The sequence below is a fragment of the Camelus dromedarius genome, chromosome 7, assembly GCF_036321535.1.
Source record: "Camelus dromedarius isolate mCamDro1 chromosome 7, mCamDro1.pat, whole genome shotgun sequence".
NCBI classification, from domain to species: Eukaryota; Metazoa; Chordata; class Mammalia; order Artiodactyla; family Camelidae; genus Camelus; species Camelus dromedarius.
In genome coordinates this window covers 71,870,354-71,891,451 of record NC_087442.1, presented here as the reverse complement: position 1 = coordinate 71,891,451, position 21,098 = coordinate 71,870,354, and positions in this window count along the sequence as shown.

The window sequence follows — 21,098 nt, the reverse complement described above, 5'->3', positions numbered from 1 at the left end:
GGAGCTGTGTGCACGGCATTTCCTCCAGAGAGTTCATGTCTTTGGGGACATCCTGAGAGCAATCTTTTGACCTTGATGGAATAGGGCAAAATTTGCTGTTTCTAGTCAGCACATTCAGCTAGTGCAATAAATTTACAGTGCCAACATTAAGAAGATCTTATGTCCTAAGAGGTAATAAAAAAATACATATTTTTATTCATCAGAGTAGATTTCTACTTTATTCTACATACTCTTCTTAATGGGTTAGAATGATTTTCCATTATGATTATTGTAAATAAAACATGTTACAAGCCTAATTAACAAAGAAGATGAGAGTCATAATTATTTCCCAAGGGGCCTCTTTCTGTCCCCAATTCTGTCTCTTTTAAGATTTTTTATTATCTCTGTAATGCAACATTTACACTGCATACTCCCCTAACCTTATTCCTCTGTAAATTTAGCTCTGATTATTGCAACCACCTCTTACTTAGGTTTCTGATTCTAGTCTCTGCCCTACCCCAGTCTAACCTGTCTATTTGTGCCATGTTAAACTACCTCAAAACCAAGTTTCGTTATATTACTTTTCCTGTTGAGAAAACACAGAACTTCTTATTTATTACTGCCTCCTGTATTAATCCTACTCAGTAATCTAGTTAGCACCACCAAACTCTCCAAATGTATTTTCTATCACTTCTCAGAACACATTCTCTATAACATCTGGGCTTTTCTCTCTTTCTAATTTAGGTGTCCCAACTTAGCTTTTGCTCATTTTTTCCCCCTTACCTGGAATATCTTCTCTACCATAGCTGATTTTTTCCCATATACCCATTCTTTAAGAAAGAACCTAATATGTATATTCTCCACTCTGTTTCACATCTACTAACTAACCCCCATTAGGTGGTTCTTTACTTTCCAAGCCCTAAGAGGAATGTGCTGCCGATCAGATTATCCTTCCTCGTTAACTAGGCAGGATATTTTCCGATGACCATGCCTTCTGGTTGTTCTCTTCTGTTTGCAGGCTCTAAGCTGAGGGTATGTAGAAGAACATCTTGTTTATTGAAATAATTGGTGAATAGTGAGTGATCAATAGATACAAGCTGTTTGACAGCTCTTTGCACCATCTTGGAAATGCAGGATTCTCCTTCTCAAATGATTGCAGGTGTGAAATATGACCTCTAATATTTGCAGGAATTCATTTATTCAGCAACTAATGTATTTAACAATTGTTATGTACCAGGCATGGGAGATTCAGCAGGAAACAAATTAGACGCTGCCTGTCACAGAGCTGAAATTCTACTGTGTGTGTAGGGGGTTCACACAGATAATAAATGCAATACATATTTAAAGTATATAGAATTATAGATGGTGACAAGTGTTAAGGAAAAAAATAAGAGAATGGACATAAGGACTATGGGGTTGGTGGTGAGGATGAGAGATGAGAATTTTATAGACTTTATCTAGGAAAGACCAAACTGAAAAGGTGATTCTTTTAGATCAAGTTCCATACAAACTGACTTTAACATGAAAAATGCCCGCAAAAAGTTTATTGGAAAGTGTCCTTTGGAAAAATCCATGTAAGTGAGTGAAGGAAGATGGAATATTGGCAGAAGGGGAAATTGGAGTGTAATGTAGTTGCAGCAGGGAACTCAGCCAACCCTAACAGCTGAGGACTGAGTAGGGCAGTAACAGAGGCTTCCATCTGACATTCTTCACTATGCTAACTCCTAGTGTACAAGCCAAAAAAGGAATTCTGCCACGTATATTCATTCCAACTGCCACATATGTTCATTCCGGGTATACATTCACGGACTCAAGAAATGACTGCTGGCTGGGTCTGTGAAAGACTGTAATATTAATATGGTCCAGGATACCACTTACTACCTGGCTCCCATATGTGTCCAGTGTCACATGAGGGCTGCCGTGCTACTGCTGGTCCACAAGTATCAAAGTCCATGCACACCTCATAGGATTTGTTTGGTGAAGCTTCATTCTGTCCATTTATCGTGATGTTGAAGATTTCTCCTTCATGAGGACCTTTTAGTAATTGGGTTCTGCTTCTGAAAAATAGCTCTGTTCTGGAAATAGAAGGGATCATGACATTTTTTGACATTATCCTTCTAATGATTACCCTTGACTCTTTAGGTTGTTTAAATTCAGCAAACTTACACGGCCTGCTCATTTATTTTGGTTTTAAGAACACTCTGCTCTATTAACCATTTCCGTAGGTCAGTGCATAGCAGGCGCCCCAGGTTGCCACTCTGACCTTTACTCCTGTCTTTATAATATTACACCTGCTGTGGTTCTCATAATTAAATGCTGGCAGCTGGTCTCTGTTATTTTGGGGTATTATAATTCCCATTGCTTTGAGAAAGCCTAGCTCTTTAATTGCATTTTCTCTCATCAACCCCTTGCCTATATAAAGAACCATATCAATAATTCTGAAATTCCCACTCCCCAACTAGTGCATTCTTTACTATTTTAATACATGGAAATCTATTTGATCATTTTCTAAAATCTGATTATTAAAATTTTCCAATCAAGGATGCCAAGTTCTCTGAGCCTTTTGTTGCCTTCCTCTACCATTTGCCATGGGACAACAGTATATCCAGGCTTCCAAGAGCCATCCTGGAAAACATGTTGATACTGACTCTTAGGGTGTTGGCATCCTGTGTCATAGGAAAGGGCTTCTGTGTGATACAATTCCTTTATCCAACTTTATACTCCACCTTCCTTTGATCTAGCATCCTTAAAATACTAATATATGTATATATTATGTCTGGAGAAGGAGTATGGTGTTTAAAAAACAGAAACATTAAAGAATCTGCCTTTAGAAAAGAGTAACATGGGAAGCACTTAGTGAAGACAGAAGTCATGAGTGAAGGCAGAAAAGGGTAACAGCCATGCCGTGAAAGCCCCTGTGAACAAGGCTTCAGACAGTGTACATAGACACATATGTACACTCTTCCAGTTTCTGCAAGTACTTGTTGGTTAGTTTCTGGAGCTCTTTTGGTATGTGGACTCTTTCTTCAGGTAGCAGGTCCTGAATGTCCCTGGTCAGGTTATATCATAAGTAGATTGTAGCAATTTAACCTGGTCTCCTGGAGCAGTGAGTGTAGAGCCTCATTAGGTTGAATATTACAATACGAAGGACTGTGCATTGTCTTCATGAAAGAGAGAGTGCTAACTTTTAAAAGGGTAGAGTCTAATACTTTTGCCAGGCTAGAGGGTCCAAGTAGAATATAAGGATTCCAGAGTTTTTGATGTATCAACCCAGACACTGAGAATTCGAATTCTTTAGGTGCCATTCCTTTCCGTGAAAACCTTAACTTTGGTGTAGTAGTCTTGCCAAGTTTGAAATTCAGTCTTCTGTGGCACTCTCCTATCCTTTTAATTAAGTCCTTTGCCTGATCGTTACTTCTCACCTTCATCTCTACTACAGGGGGTGAAAGTCCCTTTTTTTTTCACTTTTTAAAAAAACTAAAGTATAATCAGTTACAATGTGTCCATTTCTGGTATACAGCACAGTGTCCCAGTCATGCATATATATATACATGTTTGTTTTTATATTCTTTCTCATTAAAGGTTATTACACGATATTAACATAGTTCCCTGTGCAATGCAGAAGAAACTTTTTTCTAAATCTATTTTTACATATAGTGGCTAACATTTGTAAATCTCAAACTCCAGATTTATCCCTTCCTACCCCCTTTCCCTGGTAACCATAAGGTTGTATACTATGTCTAAGAGTCTGCTTCTGTTTCGTAGATGAGTTCATGGTGTCCTTTTTTTCTTTTTTCTTTCTTGGATTCCACATATGAGTGATGTCATATAGTATTTTTCTTTCTCTTTCTGGCTTACTTCACTTAGAATGATGATCTCCAGGTCCATCCATATTGCTGCATATGGCATTATTTCATTCTTTTTTATGGCCAAGTATTCCATTATATAAATATACCACAACTTCTTTATCCAGTCATCTGTCGATGGACATTTAGGTTGCTTCCATGTCTTGGCTATTGTATATAGTGCTGCTATGAACATTGGGGTGCATGTATCTTTTGAATTAGAGTTCCCTCCAGATACACCAAGAAGTGGGGTTGCTGGATCATATGGTAGGTCTGTTTTTGGCTGGTGGTTTCCTGTTAGAACACTAGACAGTTGATTCACAAGAGAGAAGGAAAAGTAAATAAATACAGAAGCAGGTAGCAGTTGGGTGTGATGGTGGAAGAGTTTAAATATCTCTTGATTGCTTCTATTTTCTCAGTGAAAGAGGAAACAAGAGTGGGAGCATGTGTTGGAGATAGCAGCATGAAAGAGAAAGAATGAAGGAGTTACCTACTGCCTTACCAGCTCTTCTCTAAATAACCCTTTATATGAGACATACAATGCCCCCCTTCCAGCTCTACCAAAGGTATCTTAACAGCCAATTTACGTTCTCCAAATCACCAAGTCCTTTTTCCTTTTAGAGGTTGTCCTTGAATTCTTTGCAAATTTGGAGATTGCTAACCACTCATTACTCTGAAGCCTTGTTCACAGGGGCTTTCACGGCATGGCTGTTACCCTTTTCTGCCTTCACTCATGACTTCTGTCTTCACTGAGTGCTTCCCATGTTACTCTTTTCTAAAGGCAGATTCTTTAATGTTTCTGTTTGTTAAACACCATACTCCTTCTCCAGGCAGTCTCTTCCTCTTTAGGGTTCAGTAATCATAAGATGAAGCCCCAGATCTTTACCTCCACCTAGACGCCCCTCTCTCCAACCCGGTCAGTTTGTGGCTAGTCTTTTAGCACTTCAAATTGATCGTATTTGAAATTGAACTCACCATAGTTGCTTGTGAACCTCCCTATTCCATTGTGCAGCAGCATAATTCTCTCCATCCCTTGCGCTTGAAATCTCAGTCATTTCTGATTCTCCCTTTCTTCCTGCATTTAATACAGTTCTATAGTGCTCAAAAGCACTCTAAAATCTTACCTCCCTTTCCGCTTCCTTTGCCAACTCTCTTATCCAGGTACACACTTCTCTCTCCCTGGTTATTGGGGCAGTCTCTTAAAGAAGCTTATTTCCTCTTTTCTTTCAACTACACTTCTATTCAGTCTAGCATCATAGGGCAGGAAGTTGTATCTTCCCAAGGAATAAATGGCAACATACCTTAGACAACTCTGTTCTTTAACACAAACGTTCAAGCTTGCATTCGTCTTCCTCCTAAATTTTCGATTTCTCTCCTATATTTTAAAATTTTTTTAACATTTTTTTCTTCAGTTACAGTCGTTTTACAATGTTGTCTCAGTTCTCTCCCATATTTGTTCTAAATCCTAATCAAAATGAATCACTTACTATTTCTCACACATTTTGTGAGCCTTCATGCCTTTCATCATTAGCCTTGGGCTATCCTTGTTGCCACAATACCCTTTCTCATCTCAAAAAATTTGTTAGTGCCTGATTCTGATGTTGCTGCATTGAGTACTTTCAACTCCACCTGAACTGGAAAATTATTTATATACTCTCTGAGAAATAGAAAATTTTACTGGAAACTATTTTTTTTAAACATTTTTTTTATTGAGTTATAGTCATTTTACAATGTTGTGTCAAATTCCAGTGTAGACCACAATTTTTCAGTTATACATAAACATACATACATTCGTTGTCACATTCTCTTTCACTGTGAGCCACCACAAGATCCTGTATATATTTCCCTGTGCTACACAGTACAATCTTGTTTATCTGTTCTACATTTTGAAATCCCACTCTGTCCCTTCCCACGCCCCAACCCCCTGGCAACCACAAGTTTGTATTCTATGTTTATGAGTCTGTTTCTGTTTTGTATTTATGGTTTTTTTTTTTTTTTAGATTCCGCATATGAACGATCTCATGTGGTATTTTTCTTTCTCTTTCTAGCCTACTTCACTTAGAATGACATTCTCCAGGAACATCCATGTTGCTGCAAATGGCATTATGTTGTCGGTTTTTATGGCTGAGTAGTATTCCATTGTATAAATATACCACCTTCTTTATCCAGTCATCTGTTGGTGGACATTTAGTCTGTTTCCATGTCTTGGCTATTGTAAATAGTGCTGCTATGAACATTGGGGTGCAGGTGTCATTTTGAAGGAGGGTTCCTTCTGGATATACGCCCAGGAGCAGGATTCCTGGGTCATATAGTAAGTCTATTCCTAGTCTTTTGAGGAATGTCCATACTGTTTTCCACAGTGGCTGCACCAAACTGCATTCCCACCAGCAGTGTAGGAGGGTTCCCCTTTCTCCACAGCCTCTCCAGCATTTGTCATTTGTGGACTTTTGAATGATGGCCATTCTGACTGGTGTGAGGTGATACCTCATTGTAGTTTTGATTTGCATTTCTCTGATAATTAGTGATATTGAGCATTTTTTCATGTGCCTATTGATCATTTGTATTTCTTCCTTGGAAAATTGCTTCTTTAGGTCTTCTGCCCATTTTTGGATTGGGTTGTTTGTTTTTTTCTTATTGAGTCATATGAGCTGCTTATATATTCTGGAGATCAAGCCTTTGTCGGTTTCATTTGCAAAAATTTTCTCCCATTCCGTAGCCTGTCATTTTGTTTTACTTCTGGTTTCCTTTGCTGTGCAGAAGCTTGTAAGTTTCATTAGGTCCCATTTGTTTATTCTTGCTTTTACTTCTATTGCTTGGGTAGACTGCCCTAGGAGAACATTTTTGAGATGTATGTCAGATAATGTTTCGCCTGTATTTTCTTCTAGGAGGTTTATTGTATCTTGTCTTATATTTAAGTCTTTGATCCATTTTGAGTTTATTTTTGTGTATGGTGTAAGGGAGTGTTCTAGCTTCATTGCTTTACATGCTACTGTCCAGTTTTCCCAACACCATTTGCTGAAGAGACTGTCTTTATTCCATTGTATATTCTTGCCTCCTTTGTTGAAGATGAGTTGACCGAAAGTTTGTGGGTTCATTTCTGGGCTCTCTATTCTGTTCCTTTGGTCCATATGTCTGTTTTTGTACCAATACCATGCTGTCTTGATCACTGTAGCTTTGCAGTATTGTCTGAAGTCTGGGAGACTTATTCCTCCAGCCTCTTTCATTCTCTACAGTAATGCTTTGGCAATTCTAGGTCTTTTGTGGTTCCATATAAATTTTATTATGATTTGTTCTAGTTCTGTGAAATATGTCCTGGGCAATTTGATAGGGATTGCATTAAATCTGTAGATTGCCTTGGGCAGTATGACCATTTAACAATATTGATTCTTCCCATCCAGGAGCATGGGTTATCTTTCCATTTTTTTAAGTCTTCTTTAATTTCCTTCATCAGTGTTTTATAGTTTTCCATGTATAAATCTTTCACCTCCTTGGTTAGATTTACTCCTAGGCATTTTATTACTTTGGGTGCTATTTTAAAGGGGATTGTTTCTTTACTTTCTTTTTTTGTTGATTCATCATTAGTGTAAAGAAATGCAACTGATTTTTGAACATTAATCTTGTAACCTGCTACCTTGCTGAATTCTTCGATTATTTCTAGTAGTTTTTGTATGGACGTTTTAGGGTTTTCTATATATAGTATCATGTCATCTGCATATAGTGACACTTTTACCTCTTTTCCAATTTGGATCCCTTTTATTTCTCTCTCTTGCCTGATTGCTGTGGCTAGGACTTCCAAGACTATGTTGAATAGGAGTGGTGATAGTGGGCCGCCTTGTCTGGTCCCAGATTTTAGTGGGAAGCTTTTGAGTTTTTCACTGTTGAGTACTATGCTGGCTCTAGGTTTGTCATATATAGCTTTTATTATGTTAAGATCGGTCCCCTCTATACCCACTTTGGTGAGAGTTTTTATCATAAATGGGTGTTGAATTTTATCAGAAGCTTTTTTGCATCTATTGAGATGATCATGTGGTTTTTGTCCTTTCTCTTGTAGATGTGATGTATTGCATTGATTGATTTGCGTATGTTGAACCATCCTTGTGTCCCTGGGATGAACCCCACTTGATCATGATGTATAATCTTTTTTATGTGCTGTTGGATTCTATTTGGTAGTATTTTGGTAAGAATTTCTGCATCTATATTCATCAGTGATATTGGTCTGTAATTCTCTTTTTTTGGTGGTGTCTTTGCCTGGTTTTGGTATCAGGGTGATGGTGGCTTCATAGAATGAGTTTGGGAGTATTCCCTGTTTTACAATCTTCTGGAAGAGTTTGAGAAGGACTGGTATGAATTCTTCTTTGTATGTTTGGTAGAATTCCCCAGTGAAGCCATCCGGTCCTGGACTTTTATTTGTAGGGAGATTTTTTTATTGCTAATTCTATTTCATTTCTAGTAATCGGTTTGTTCAAGTGGTCAGTTTCTTCTTGATTCAGTCTTGGTGGACTGTATGTTTCCAGAAACTTGCCCATCTCCTCTAGGTTATCCATTTTGGTTCCATACAGTTTTTCATAATATTCTCATATGATATTCTATATTTCTATGTTATTTGTTGTAATTTCTCCATTTTCCTTTCTTATTTTGCTTATTTGTGCTCTCTCTTTTTTCTTCTTGTGAGTTTGGCCAGAGGTTTGTCGATTTTATTTACTTTTTCAAAAAACCATCTTTTGGTTTCATTGATTTTTTTCTATTTTTTTTAAATCTCTATTTGATATATTTCCTCCCTGATCTTTATTATTTCCTTCCTTCTTCTGCCTTTTGGGGATTTTTGTTCTGTTTCTAGTTCATTCAGCTGGTGGGTTAAATTGTTTGAGATTGTTCTTCTATTTTGAGGAAGGCCTTTATCGCTATAAACTTCCCTGTTAGGATTGCCTTTGCTGCATCCCGTAAGTTTTGTGTGGTTGTGTTTTCATGTTCATTTGTCTCGAGATATTTTTTAATTTCAACTTTGATTTCATCATTGACCCATTGGTTTTTTTAATAGCATGTTGTTTAATCTCCATGCTTTCCTTTTTTTCTCCTTTGTTTCTCTGTAGTTGATTTCTAGTTTCATCGCATTGTGGTCAGTAAAGATGCTTGAAATAATTTGTCTTCTTAAAATTGTTGAGACTTCTTTTCTGCCCAAGTACATGATCAATCCTAGAAAATGTTCCATGTGCATTTGAAAAGAATGTATATCCTATGTTTTTCGACTGTAATGCTCTGAAAATATCCACCAAATCTAATTTTTCTATTGTATCATTTAATTTCTCTGTTGCCTTATTTATTTTCTGTCTGGAACATCTGTCTAGTGATGTTAATGTGGTGTTAAAATCTCCCACAATGATTGTATTCCCATCAATTTCCCCCTTTATCTTTGTTAGTAGTTGTTTTATGTAATTAGGTGCTCCTATGTTGGGTACATATATATTAATGATTGTAATATCCTCATCTTGTATTACTCCTTTAATCATTATAAAATGTCCTTATTTATCTTTCTTTATGGCCCTTGATTTAAAGTCTATTTTGTCTGAAATCAGTACTGCTACACCTGCTTTTTTGGCTTTTCCATTTGTATGAAATATTCTTTTCCATCCTTTCACTCTCAATCTATATGTGTCCTTCTCCCTAAAGTGGGTCTCTTGTATGCAGCATATTGAAGGTTCTTACTTTATTATCCAGTCTGCCACTCTACGTCTTTTGACTGGAGCATTTAGTCCATTAACATTTACAGTAGTTAATGATAGATGAGTGTTTATTGCCATTTTGAACTCATTTTTGCAGTTGATTTGGTATTTCCTCTTTGTTCCTTTCTTCTTCCTTTTGTGGTTTGGTAATTTTCTTTGTATTATCTTGTATTTTATTTAGTTTTTGTGACTCACTTGTAAATTTTTGGCTTGTGGGTCTATTAACCTATTAGTATAACTGTTTGTACTAAACAAATAATAATATAATTTCAAACCCATCCTACTGAGAACAAAAATTTTTTTTAAAAAAGAAGAAAGAAAAAAATACTTTGTATTTTCTTGCTTCCCTCTCCCCCTCTTAATGATTTAGATGTCCTCTTTTACAATTTCGTGTTTATTCTATTTGTAATTCATGGTAGTTATCACCTTTCCAGTTATGAGTTTCTCATTTCTATAGCATCCTGCTTCTTTTCTATTTAGAGTAGACCTTTCAATATTTCTTTTAGCATGGCTTTAATGTTGCTAAACTCTTTTAGTTTTTGCTTGTCTGTGAAATTCTTTATGTCTCCTTCTATCCTAAAGGATAGCCTTGCTGGATAAAGTATCCTAGGCTATATCTTTTTTTCATTCAGGACTTATGATATATCTTGCCACTCCCTTCTGGCCTGTAGTGTTTGTGTAGAGAAATCAACTGAGAGCCTTATCGGGGTTCCCTTGTAACTCACTCTTTGTTTTTCTCTTGCTGCCTTTAGGATCATTTCTTTATCCTTGACTTCGGCCATCTTGATTATGATATGTCTTGGTGTTGGGTCTGTTTGGGTTCTTCCTGTTTGGGACCCTCTGAGCCTCCTGTATTTGGATATCTGATTCCTTCTTTAGGTTTGGGAAGTTTTCAGTCATGATTTCTTCCAATACCTTTTCAATCCCCTTTGTTCTTTCTTCCCCTTCTGGAACCTCTATTATGCATAGATTGGCACACTTTATATTATCCCAATGGTCCCTTATATTGTTTTCATTGCTTTTTTATTTGTTTTTCTGTCAGCTGTTCTGATTGGGTGCTTTCTGTTGTCCTGTCTTCTAGGTCACTTATTCGTTCCTCTGCATTATGTAGCCTGCTTTGTACAGCCTTTAGATCAGTTCTCATTTCAGCCAATGAGTTTACGAATTCTACTTGGCTCTTCTTTATAGCTTCATTTTTGACATATTTTATGTCTCTAAACACTATCTCTTTTAGTTCCTTCAGTACTTTGGTCACTCCTTTTTTGAAATCTTGATCTAGTAGGTCATCAATGTCTATTTTATTGATCGTGCTTTCAGATGATTTCTCTTGCTCTTTTAATTGGGAATGTTTTCTCTGCTTCTTCATATTGCTCATATCTCTCTGGCACTATGGCCTAAGGAGTATCAGTTATCTATTGTGGTCCATAAGGAGTTTATTTATCTATCTATCTAAAGCCTATGCAGGAATAAAACTTAAAAAAAAGAGAGAGAGAATTTTAAAAGAATGGAGAAGAAAAAGGTTTGAAAACTGTATAATCAATAATAGAAGAGCAAGTTAAAGCAGAATAGCAATTGAGTTGAGACGTCTTTTAAAAACCTTAATAAAAAGGAGAAAAAAATCAAAAACAATATTTGAAACCTGTGAATAATGAATAACAGGAGATCAAAACTAAGAGAATTAAAAATGAAATGAGGTGGATTTTTAAAAAAATAATGTTTTAAAAGAAAAATTTTAAATGGATTAAAACTGTAAACACATACAACTGTTTAAAAAGTATAAAGATTAAAAAGGTAATAGAAAATAAAACATATAAAAAATTAAAAAAAAAAAAAAAAGATGTGTTCTCCTGGAGACTGTGCGCTCTTAATGATTTTATTGAGAAGTCTTTCTGTGTTCGCCCTGTTTCGTGAACTCAGCTTGCTGTTTCCAGAGGCCCTCCTTTGGCGCCCTCGTCTGTGCTGCTCCCAGTGCCTGTCTGCAAGAAGATGGCGCCCCCTCCCAACACTGGGTCAGGTGCTGTTCTCCTTCGCGGTGGTTGGGCAGGTCATTCTCCCTCTGCGCTGGGGGCTGGTGGGGAGGCAGGTGGGTGGATCACGTCCCCTCCCAGCACCGCAGTCAGGTGCTGCATTCTTGCCAGGAAGGCAGGTTGCCGCCCGTCCTCTCCCAGCATGAGTCGCTCCGCTGTTCTGTGCTGCTGCCCGCTCTGCCTTGGGTAGGTGCTCCTTGCCGGGCTCGGGGAAGACCACGGAACAGCCCCGCCCCTGCTCCATTCCAAAACTCAGCTCCTTGTCTGTCTTACCTGCGCGAGTTCTCTGAGGTACCAGGGCAGAAAGATCCTATATGCCTCAGGCTGTAAACAAGTCTCAGTCCTCCCTAGGAGGTTGCGGAGCCCTCAGGTGCGTAGTCAGGGCTCAGCCCCGCCCCCACCTGAGTGCTGGACACAAGAGGTAATGGCGGCTGTGGCTGTGCCCCGCTGCTCTTCTGGCGAGAAGCACCAGTAATGGCGCTGTGGGTCTGAGGAGACAAAGACTAGGCACCCCTTCCCCTAAGGGCACACCAGCAGTGTTGCTTTGCTTTTTTTCCATAATTTATGGGGGGCCCAGGTTGTTCTGCTCCATATCCCCTCCCAGCCACGGTGCACAGCACCCTGCAGTCCCCCGGGGCTGCCGCAGTGTAGCTTCCCCAGTCCTCTGTCCAGCTCGGGCAGCTTGTCCTGGCCCCCAGCTGCTGGCTGGGTGTCACAGGGACCCTTTGTGCCCATTTAACTTGGTTCTGATGGTCAAGGGGTGCTCTGGGCAGATCTGAGCCTCGCGGGCTCTCCCTCTGTCCCTTTGGCCTCTCCGTTGGAAGGGGAGAACCCAGTGAACGAGTGCTATTCCTCCTTTGCCACTCCCTCCCTGCAGGACCGGTCCCGCACTGTTTTGCTTTTTCTTCTTTCTTTTTTCCTTTTCTCCTACCAGATTTTTGGCGTCTTTGTCTTTCAAAGAGGGCAATGTTCTGTTGGAGTTCAGCAGATTGCCTGAGTGGGTCCATAGATGTGAGTTTTGCTGTATTTATGGGAGAGGGTGAGCTAGGAGTATCCTTCTACTCTGCCATCTTGCTTCTCTGGGACCACTTTTATAATACTAATTGAATTTATTGCAATTTATTTCAATTCTTTATATATCTAGTTTATTACTCATACTAATTGATACACTATAGGTTTTGGAAGAGAAACCTGAAAGAATACTGCATGTTACTTACAGTTCACTCAGAACTCTTCTACAATGAATGGAAATTTTCTGTGTCTGCACTGCCCAAAACAGCATCCACTAGCATCTTGTGACTGTTGAGCACTTGAAGTGTGGCTAGTACAACTAAAGAACTAAATTTTAAATTTTATTTAATTTTTATTATTTTGATTGAGATTTATATAGCTACAAATAACATTTAGATTGTACATGTTTGGCCTGCATATGGACACTGAGCTTTCCTGAGTCACCTTCCTCTGCAAAATCCATTGATCTCTCCAAATGCAGACCCTTGCTCTGAATGCAGCTTTGAGATTCAGACCTCCCCCAACTGTTGCAGAACTTCACTCTATGTGTCAGCTTTGGCACCCTGTCTATGACTCATGCTACGTGAACCCTAGTCTGGCTAGTTCCCTTTCTCCCCATAACCACCAGAACACGTCAGATCCTGAAGGCAGTCATGAAGCCATTACTCTCCTAATGCTAACGCACATTCCTGTAATTTTACTCTTGTTGGTTGTCATTTCTATTTTCTACCCACATATGGATTAAAGAGATATGACTGGCTGCTTGATGGATGCAGGAAGAGAAAGCAGTCTGTTTCAGTGACTCTGTATATTTGGGAACAATGGGAGATACATTTAGAAAAATAGATTGAAACAAAATTGTGGAGGGCATGTTATTCCAAGGTAGGGAGTTTAATATACAGGGTTGGAAGGAGCCAGTAAATATTTTGATTAGAAGTGACATTTTAAGAATAGAAACCTATCAGTACCACGTCAGCTGGCTTGGAAGAAAGGGAAATAGAAATAAAGAATCAAGTCAGGAGTCTGTTACAGAAACTGAAACACTAGAAAATAAGGATGAGATTTAGAGTATTAAATATGGAAAAGTAATTTTAGAATAATATACAAATGCAAGAACTAATAATAGAAAAAGGTAATAGATGCTTGATGAAAAAAGGAACAAAATGAAAAAATGGTGTGGTGAAAGAAACCCCTTTTTTGGAGTCAGAGAGTCAGGCTCAAAAATCCTGCCTTCACTCTTTTTGAGTCTAATCGTATCCCCAAATCTCCCTGAGACTCAGTTAGCTCATCTGTAAAATAAAAATAATGATTCCAATGCATTTGCTGTGCGGTTATAATATGATTAAATATTAACGCATTTAAAAATCTGAATAGAGATAATTATGGAATAAATAAAGAGGATTTGGGGAAAAAACAACATATCTGAAATAGAGAATAATAAGACTAACATTTTATTTGTCTATTTTGACATAAGAGCAGGATCTCCTTCAGGCACCATATAATAGACTTTTCAAAATTCATGACTAGTACTCAAGATGGAGACTTAATATATTTTGAAAATGGAGGTTACAGGATATTTTAGAAGTACAGGAAAGGAATCTAGGCCTGGTATGACACCATCTTGTGAGGTTCCTGAATATACAGCCCTCCATCCTTGGGTTCAGACCATGATGAAATCTTATTTAGTCCATGGTAACAGGTTTCCTAGTCAGCTGCTGTCACCTCTCCCATTCAGTTTCCATAATACGGCCAAATATATTCTCCTAAGCCCTGTTTGAAAATCTCCACTGATTTGGTGAGCCTTGACTTTTTCACCTCTCTGCTCTATGACTCCAATGGACCCATTTAATTTCATATCCCACTACTTTCCTAAAGTTATTTTGCTGTTAAATGTCAAATCTCCCAGAACTTTTCAGTGTTCCTCAGAACAAACACTTTGCTTTATCTCTCTGTGCCCTGAAGTTATTTCTAGGTGAAATATTACCATGAAGCCCATACACATCCAGGATACCAGGGTTACATTCATTCCAAAACTGAAAATATGTTCTATGTAAATTAGAAAGTTTCTTTTAGGTAAGCATAAGTCTATCAGTAAGAGTATTAGATTTAATGCTGTTATGTGTTGATGCAAACAATTTGGGTCAGATGCAAAATAAGCAAGAATCAGGTTGTCCTTCCTCTTTCTTAGCTTTAAAAAAATACTGCAAACCCAAACATTTGCATTAAGGACAGTAATGAACCATTGGCAGAATGTATAAAAGGCTTTATTATCCACCATGATTTTTTCCTAGAATGGGGCAGCTAACACTACTGAATTATCATTGAGTTATTTTTATTTGACCTGAGATGAATCATTTTAAAGAGAGTTATCCTAATTTAAAGTGAGTGAAATAATTATTTGTACCATCCTGTTTCCCTTCTCATACCTCTTGGTAGATTCTTCCTTAAAAGCTCAGAGTCCTCTCAGAACTTCCCATTTTCCAAATGTCACACTTCCCCCAAAGCCTCCCACTAAACAGAATGTTGTGATTCAGACCTTTCTGCCCTCTGAAGATGAAGTTATCAAAACTGTCTTCGTAAGCAGTATCAGGAAACAGAGAGTCAAGTGAATCTCAGTCAGCTTGTCTTCTTATCTAAAAATGAAGATACTAAAATACGTTGCCGTAAGTAAATGAACTAACACATGAGAGAATATCAGAACAGTGCCTTGTATATGGCAGTTTAAAAAAGTGATATTCTTCCTGGTCCTGTGCCAAAAAGAGATGTTCTAATAGCATTCCCCTAGGTAATGAGTAACGATACTCCAGCACGGTTCTTTATCCTGAGGGTGGCCTAATGGACATCTTGTTGTACTAGCCACCCTCACCCTCCTTCGGAGCTGAAGGGCTTACTCCTCTACTTGCTAGAATGTTGCTGCCTGATAGCTGAGAGCTGTCAGTTCTCTCCAGAAATTTCCCTAAGCTGAAAATGTCTACCTCACCTAAGATCACACACTTCAAAGGGGGCCTAGTCTATATGCAATGACTGGGGCCTCAAAACAGGACAACTCTGAAGGGCATTCCCAGTGTCAGAGATCCTGGTGGGTTGTCTGAGGCTTTATTATTACTGCACTGCAGCCCAGCTTCTCCCTCTGCTAATTTCACTTTCCCTACAGATGTTGATCTTGGGAACATTCCCTAATAAGCTTCCTTTACAATAATCTGTTTCAGAGTTGGCTTCCCAGGAAACCATGCAAAGTAACATTCCCCAAGCCAACACAGACTTATCACCACACCAACTTCGAGGTGCACACTGCGTTTGAGTGCTAAACAGCACCATTTTGACTCATCCTTGTCACTCATTCTCACCCTATTCCTGCACTCAAGGAAACACTGTCTATTCACTTTTTACTAGACTTTACTGTTTAAAATAGTTTCAGGTTTACAGCAAAATTATCAGAAGGTACAGAGACTTTCCCCATATCTTCATCTCCACACATGCATAGCCTCCCCTGCTATCAACCGGCCCCACCAGAGTGGTACGTTTGTTAGAACTGATGAATCTACGTTGACGCATCACTGTTACTCAAAGTCCATAGTTTACGTGGGGTTCATTGTTGGTGGTGTACATTCTATAGGTTTGGACAAATGTATGATGACATGTATCCATCATTATAGTATCAGAGTCGTTTTACTCCCCTGAAACTCCTCTGTGTTCTACCTGTACATCCCTCCCTCCCTGGCAACCCTTGGCAACCCCTGAATTTTTTATTGTCTGCGTAGTTTTGCCTTTTCTAAAATGTCATATAGTTGAAATCATTATAATATGTAGCCTTTTCAGATTGGCTTCTTTTACCTAGCAGTATATATTTAAACTTCTTCCATGCCTTTTTATGGCTTGACAGTGCATTGCTTTTTAGCATGGAATAATATTCCATTCTGTGGATATACCATAGTTTATTTTTCCATCACCCACTAAAGGACATCTTGGTTGCTTCCTAATTTTGACAATTTTAACAATAAAGCTGCAATAAATATCTGTGTGTAGGTTTTTCTGTGGACATGTATTTTGAACTCCGTTGGATAAATACCAAGGAGCATAATTATCTCATTTTATTGCTAGGTAAATACACCTCAAAGATTGCTATGTCTTCTTGGAGAGTTGAGCCTTTTATCATTATGTAATGTTCCTCTTTATTATTATTTCTCCTTCAATTTTGAAGGATAATTTCAAAATGCGGAATTCTAGGTTGGCGTGTTTTATTCCCGCAACAGTTTGAACATTTCACTCTATTCTCTTCTTGCTTGCATGGTTTCTGAGGAGAAGTCAGATGTAATTCTTATCCCTGCTCCCCAGTAAGTAAGGTGTTTTGTCCCTGTGGCTTTTTTCAGGATCTATCCTTTATCTCTGATTTTTTTAGTTTGAATATAATATGCTTAGGTTTGGTTTGGTTTGGTTTAATTTTTTATTTACATTTATCCTGCCTGGTATTCTCTGAGCTTTCTGGATCTGTGGTTTGGTGTCAGACATTAATTTGAGGAAACTCTGAGTCATTATTGTTTCAAATATTTCTTCTGTTCCTTTCTTCTCCTTTTGATATTTCCATTACACATATGTTAACGCCTTTTATACTTGTCCCACAGTTCTTGAATATTCTGTTCTGTTTTTTTTTCCTCCATTTTTTTCTCTTTGCTTTTCAGTTTTTGGAACTTTCTATTTAGATATCCTCAAACTTAGAAAATTTTCCTCAGCTGTGTCTCATTTACTAAGTCCATCAAAGACACTCTTCATTTCTGTTACAGTGTTTTTGATCTCTGGCATTTCTTTTTGGTTCTTAAAATTTGTAGTTCTCTTCTTATGTTGCCCATCTGTTATTGCATGCTTTCTACCTTATTCATTAGGTCCCTTAGTATTGTAATCATAGTTATTTTAAATTCCATTGTGGTAATTTTAGCATTCCTGTCATATTTGAATCTGGTTCTGATGCTTGCTCTATCGCTTTGAACTGTGCTTTTTGCCTCTTAATATGCCTTGAAATTGTACTAGGTAAAAAGAACTTCTTGTAAATAGGCTTTTAGTAATGTGTTGGTAAGGTGTGGTGGGGGAAGAGAAGCAGTCTACTGTCCTACGGTCAGGTCTCAGTTAAGTGAGTCTCTGCCTCTGGACTGTGAACTTCACAAGTGCTTTCAGTCTTGCTCACCCACCAGCATGCGACAGTATGTCTAAAGTGAGCTGGAGTTGGATGTTTTCCTTCACCCAGTTCCAGTTAGGCTCTGATAGATTCCCAGCAGGTTAGACTCTGGTTAAATGGCTTCTGCTGAGGACAAACCTTATAAAGAATAGAGTGCTCTGACATGTTTCAAAATGGTTCCCTTTTCCCCTCCCTCTGCTGAAATTTTTTTGTTGATACTCACAGTGAGAACCTGGTCGAGCTCTACGAGGTAAAACTCATCTGAGTATGAGAGCTTTCCTAGGATTGGGCGCACTTGGAATCTCAGACTTGTCCACAGTGAGCCTCCAGCAATTTGTCAATTTCAGTTCAGGTTTTCCCACCCTGGCCCTGATTCCCACAGGGGTTTCTGCTCTGGTAAGTTGTGATTCTCTGAATGTATTTGCCTTTATGTCTCTACAATTGGTGGGGAGGGGAGCAATTTTCCGTGTGATTTGACTTCTCTTAGGGATCTGAAGAGTTGTTGATTTTTCACTTTGTTCAGCTTTTTACTTGTTGTTAGGATGCAGTGGTGACTTCCAAGCTCCTTACATGCGAACCAGAAATTGCAAGTTGAGTCTGCATTTTTAACCCTGAAATCCCTCTCAAACCTATGACTCTTTTCCATTCATATTTCCACTCCTTTTGTTCACTCATTTCTTCTCTGATTTGTTGTAATTGCATACTAATTGGTGCCATGTTTTTCTCATGGGTCCTCTTCAATACATTTTAAATGTATTTGTATAGATTCATGTACGGATTTTTAAATATTCAGTGATTTCCTTAGGTCCCACAAGAGCACACTTGTGATTTATAGTAATTTTGAAGACAGAAGATTCTTAGATGGTTTGTTCAAAGAATCACTACTTCCTCTTCAAAAAACACAGTTTATATCCAGAAACATAAAAATGCTGAGTAACTTTAAGGTAGATTTTTTGAAGGAATATTGTTGTTACCATAAACCAAAGTTAAGTTGTTATTTTTCTCTGCTTTGCAGTGAATGAACAGACAGCTGCTTCCTCAAACTAGATCTTGCTAGGAATTAAGGTAGAAGGTCATGAGGACTTAGAAGTGTGGTAAGGGTGTGGAAAGGATAACACGAAATGGGAGAAATTGGACAGAATAAATGAACTAGAGGCACAAATGGCAACAGTAAATTTCCAGTTTACTTAGGAGTTGACTTCCTGTAGCTCAGGAGCAAAATTTGTTCCTGAACATCATTGACCTTATTAATATTATCACTGTTATCTTCCTTCACCTGTAACACTACGTGTTCTCTGAGAATAGTACACACATAGTTTTGCCTGGGGTAACACTTATTCCAAGAAAATCACTAGTGGGAAGTAAATTAACTGCACATGTTCAATATATATTACTTCTGGGGAAGAAGAACACACCCATTCTTCTAAAAGAGTGATTTTTGAGTTTTTAAAAATTTTTCAATAGTATTCTAGAATAAACACACATGAAATGTTGTCGTCTTTTTAGATACATGAACTAGCAAGAATTAAAACCTTTCTCACAAAAGACTTTAATGACAATTTGTAAATTGTTTCCATATTAATATGTTTTTTCAGGTTTTATGTTTTAGATTAGTTCTAACCAAATTCCAAGACTTAATTATTTTTATGGTTTCTTTGAAATATTTGGTTATTAGCAGTGACTCCAGTTCTTTGGGGAATTGTTTTCCTAGCTGATGCACTAGCATTCTCTAGCTTACTTCCCACAAGTGGAGAGAATGACTTACTTTAAGAATTTTATATTTTAATGTCTTCAGTTACTGACAGTACAGATTATGGCACTTTGTTAGGTGATAATATATATCACCTCCTACTATTGCCCACTTTCTTCTAGCTTACTGCCTCCTTCTGTAGGCTATAGTCACAAGAAAGAACCAACTCTACCCATGAGTAGAATAGGTAGCTTGATAGATGTATGGTGTAAATTGAGTGGTTTCAAATCCCTCACCAACCAGTTCCAGCGTTTTACAGTCCCACACTGGCCAGGCTTTGTGAGAGTAGCTATTTTGGCACATTATAATGTTAACTGAAACAAAAGTGTTAACTCGTCTTTTCTTTACTGTTCCCTGTTTTCATGTTTTATTTCTCAGAGTCCTAAAGAGCAACCTTAAGTTAGTGAGTTCCTTTAGAAATGTAAATTAAAAAGGGGAGAGGTAAGAAAGGCTTCATCCACAGGGTTTGGAAGGTATTAGCATAGCTCAAATCAGTCACTTCCTTTCTTGTCCCATAAGAATTAATCAAGGGAAGATCAGAAAGAGTCAAGGAAAACTATATTTCTTCCATGACTTGGAATACATTATTTCTTCTGTGAAGTAGGTGATATGTGTGTGTGTGTGTGTGTGTGTGTGTGTGTGTATGTATATGTGTATGTGTTTCTTAATCCTCATTTCATTGACTTATTTCAAAATCTTCCAATAATTTCTCTAAGTTGAAAGATAAGTGGTAGGAAGCCACCCAATTCCTTTATCATTATTCTCATCCAGTTTTGCTTAGGTAAGATTACATGTCTCCAGAACTGGCCTGAGGACTTCCTGGGTAGAGTGATTCCATTTTTTCTCACGATTTCAATAGTACCGGAGACATCAAGACCTTTAATAAATCTTATTAGAGTAATGAATGAATAAATGAATTGATGGATATACTTTAAAACATTATTCATTTATTAAAGAGGTTTCTGGAATAAAATCTATTCTTGTGAATAGTTTTAAAACAGATTTAAAATTTACTTTCCAATAAGCAGATGATTCAGTATACTCAGGTGAATTCACAAGATTGATATGAGCAATTAATAATGGTAGGTCAATTATCCTTCCATGAGAAACACAACGTGCTCAGCAAATAAGTTACCTTAAAACAAAAAAGTGTATTTCCCAAGGTGCTTTTAAGAAGTAAGCCATGATGTACCAACCACAAAGAACATATAATCTGCTAACCAATTTTATCAAGGAAACCATATCCATATGAGTCCAAGTAGGCAATGATTGTGGCATCCAATATCTCATTGGGGAGATTAATTGCACTATTTATGGAAATTTCTTTGGTATTAAAGTTAATTTGGGGCTTCTTTTTTGAGAAGGATCTTAGCCTCAGAATCCCATGACCTCTCCACTGAATGCACATGGGATCTCTATGTTACTTAATTTGTGTCTACGCCTCTATTTAATTTCTTCTTCAGCATAACTGTGTAGTATTAATTGTACTGGATTTATCAACATCAACAAAATTATCTTTGTAAGCAAATACAAAGAATATTTATAAGTATGCTTTTCAGCTTTTTTTTAAACAAAGAAAAAAAAAATCCTTTTTAT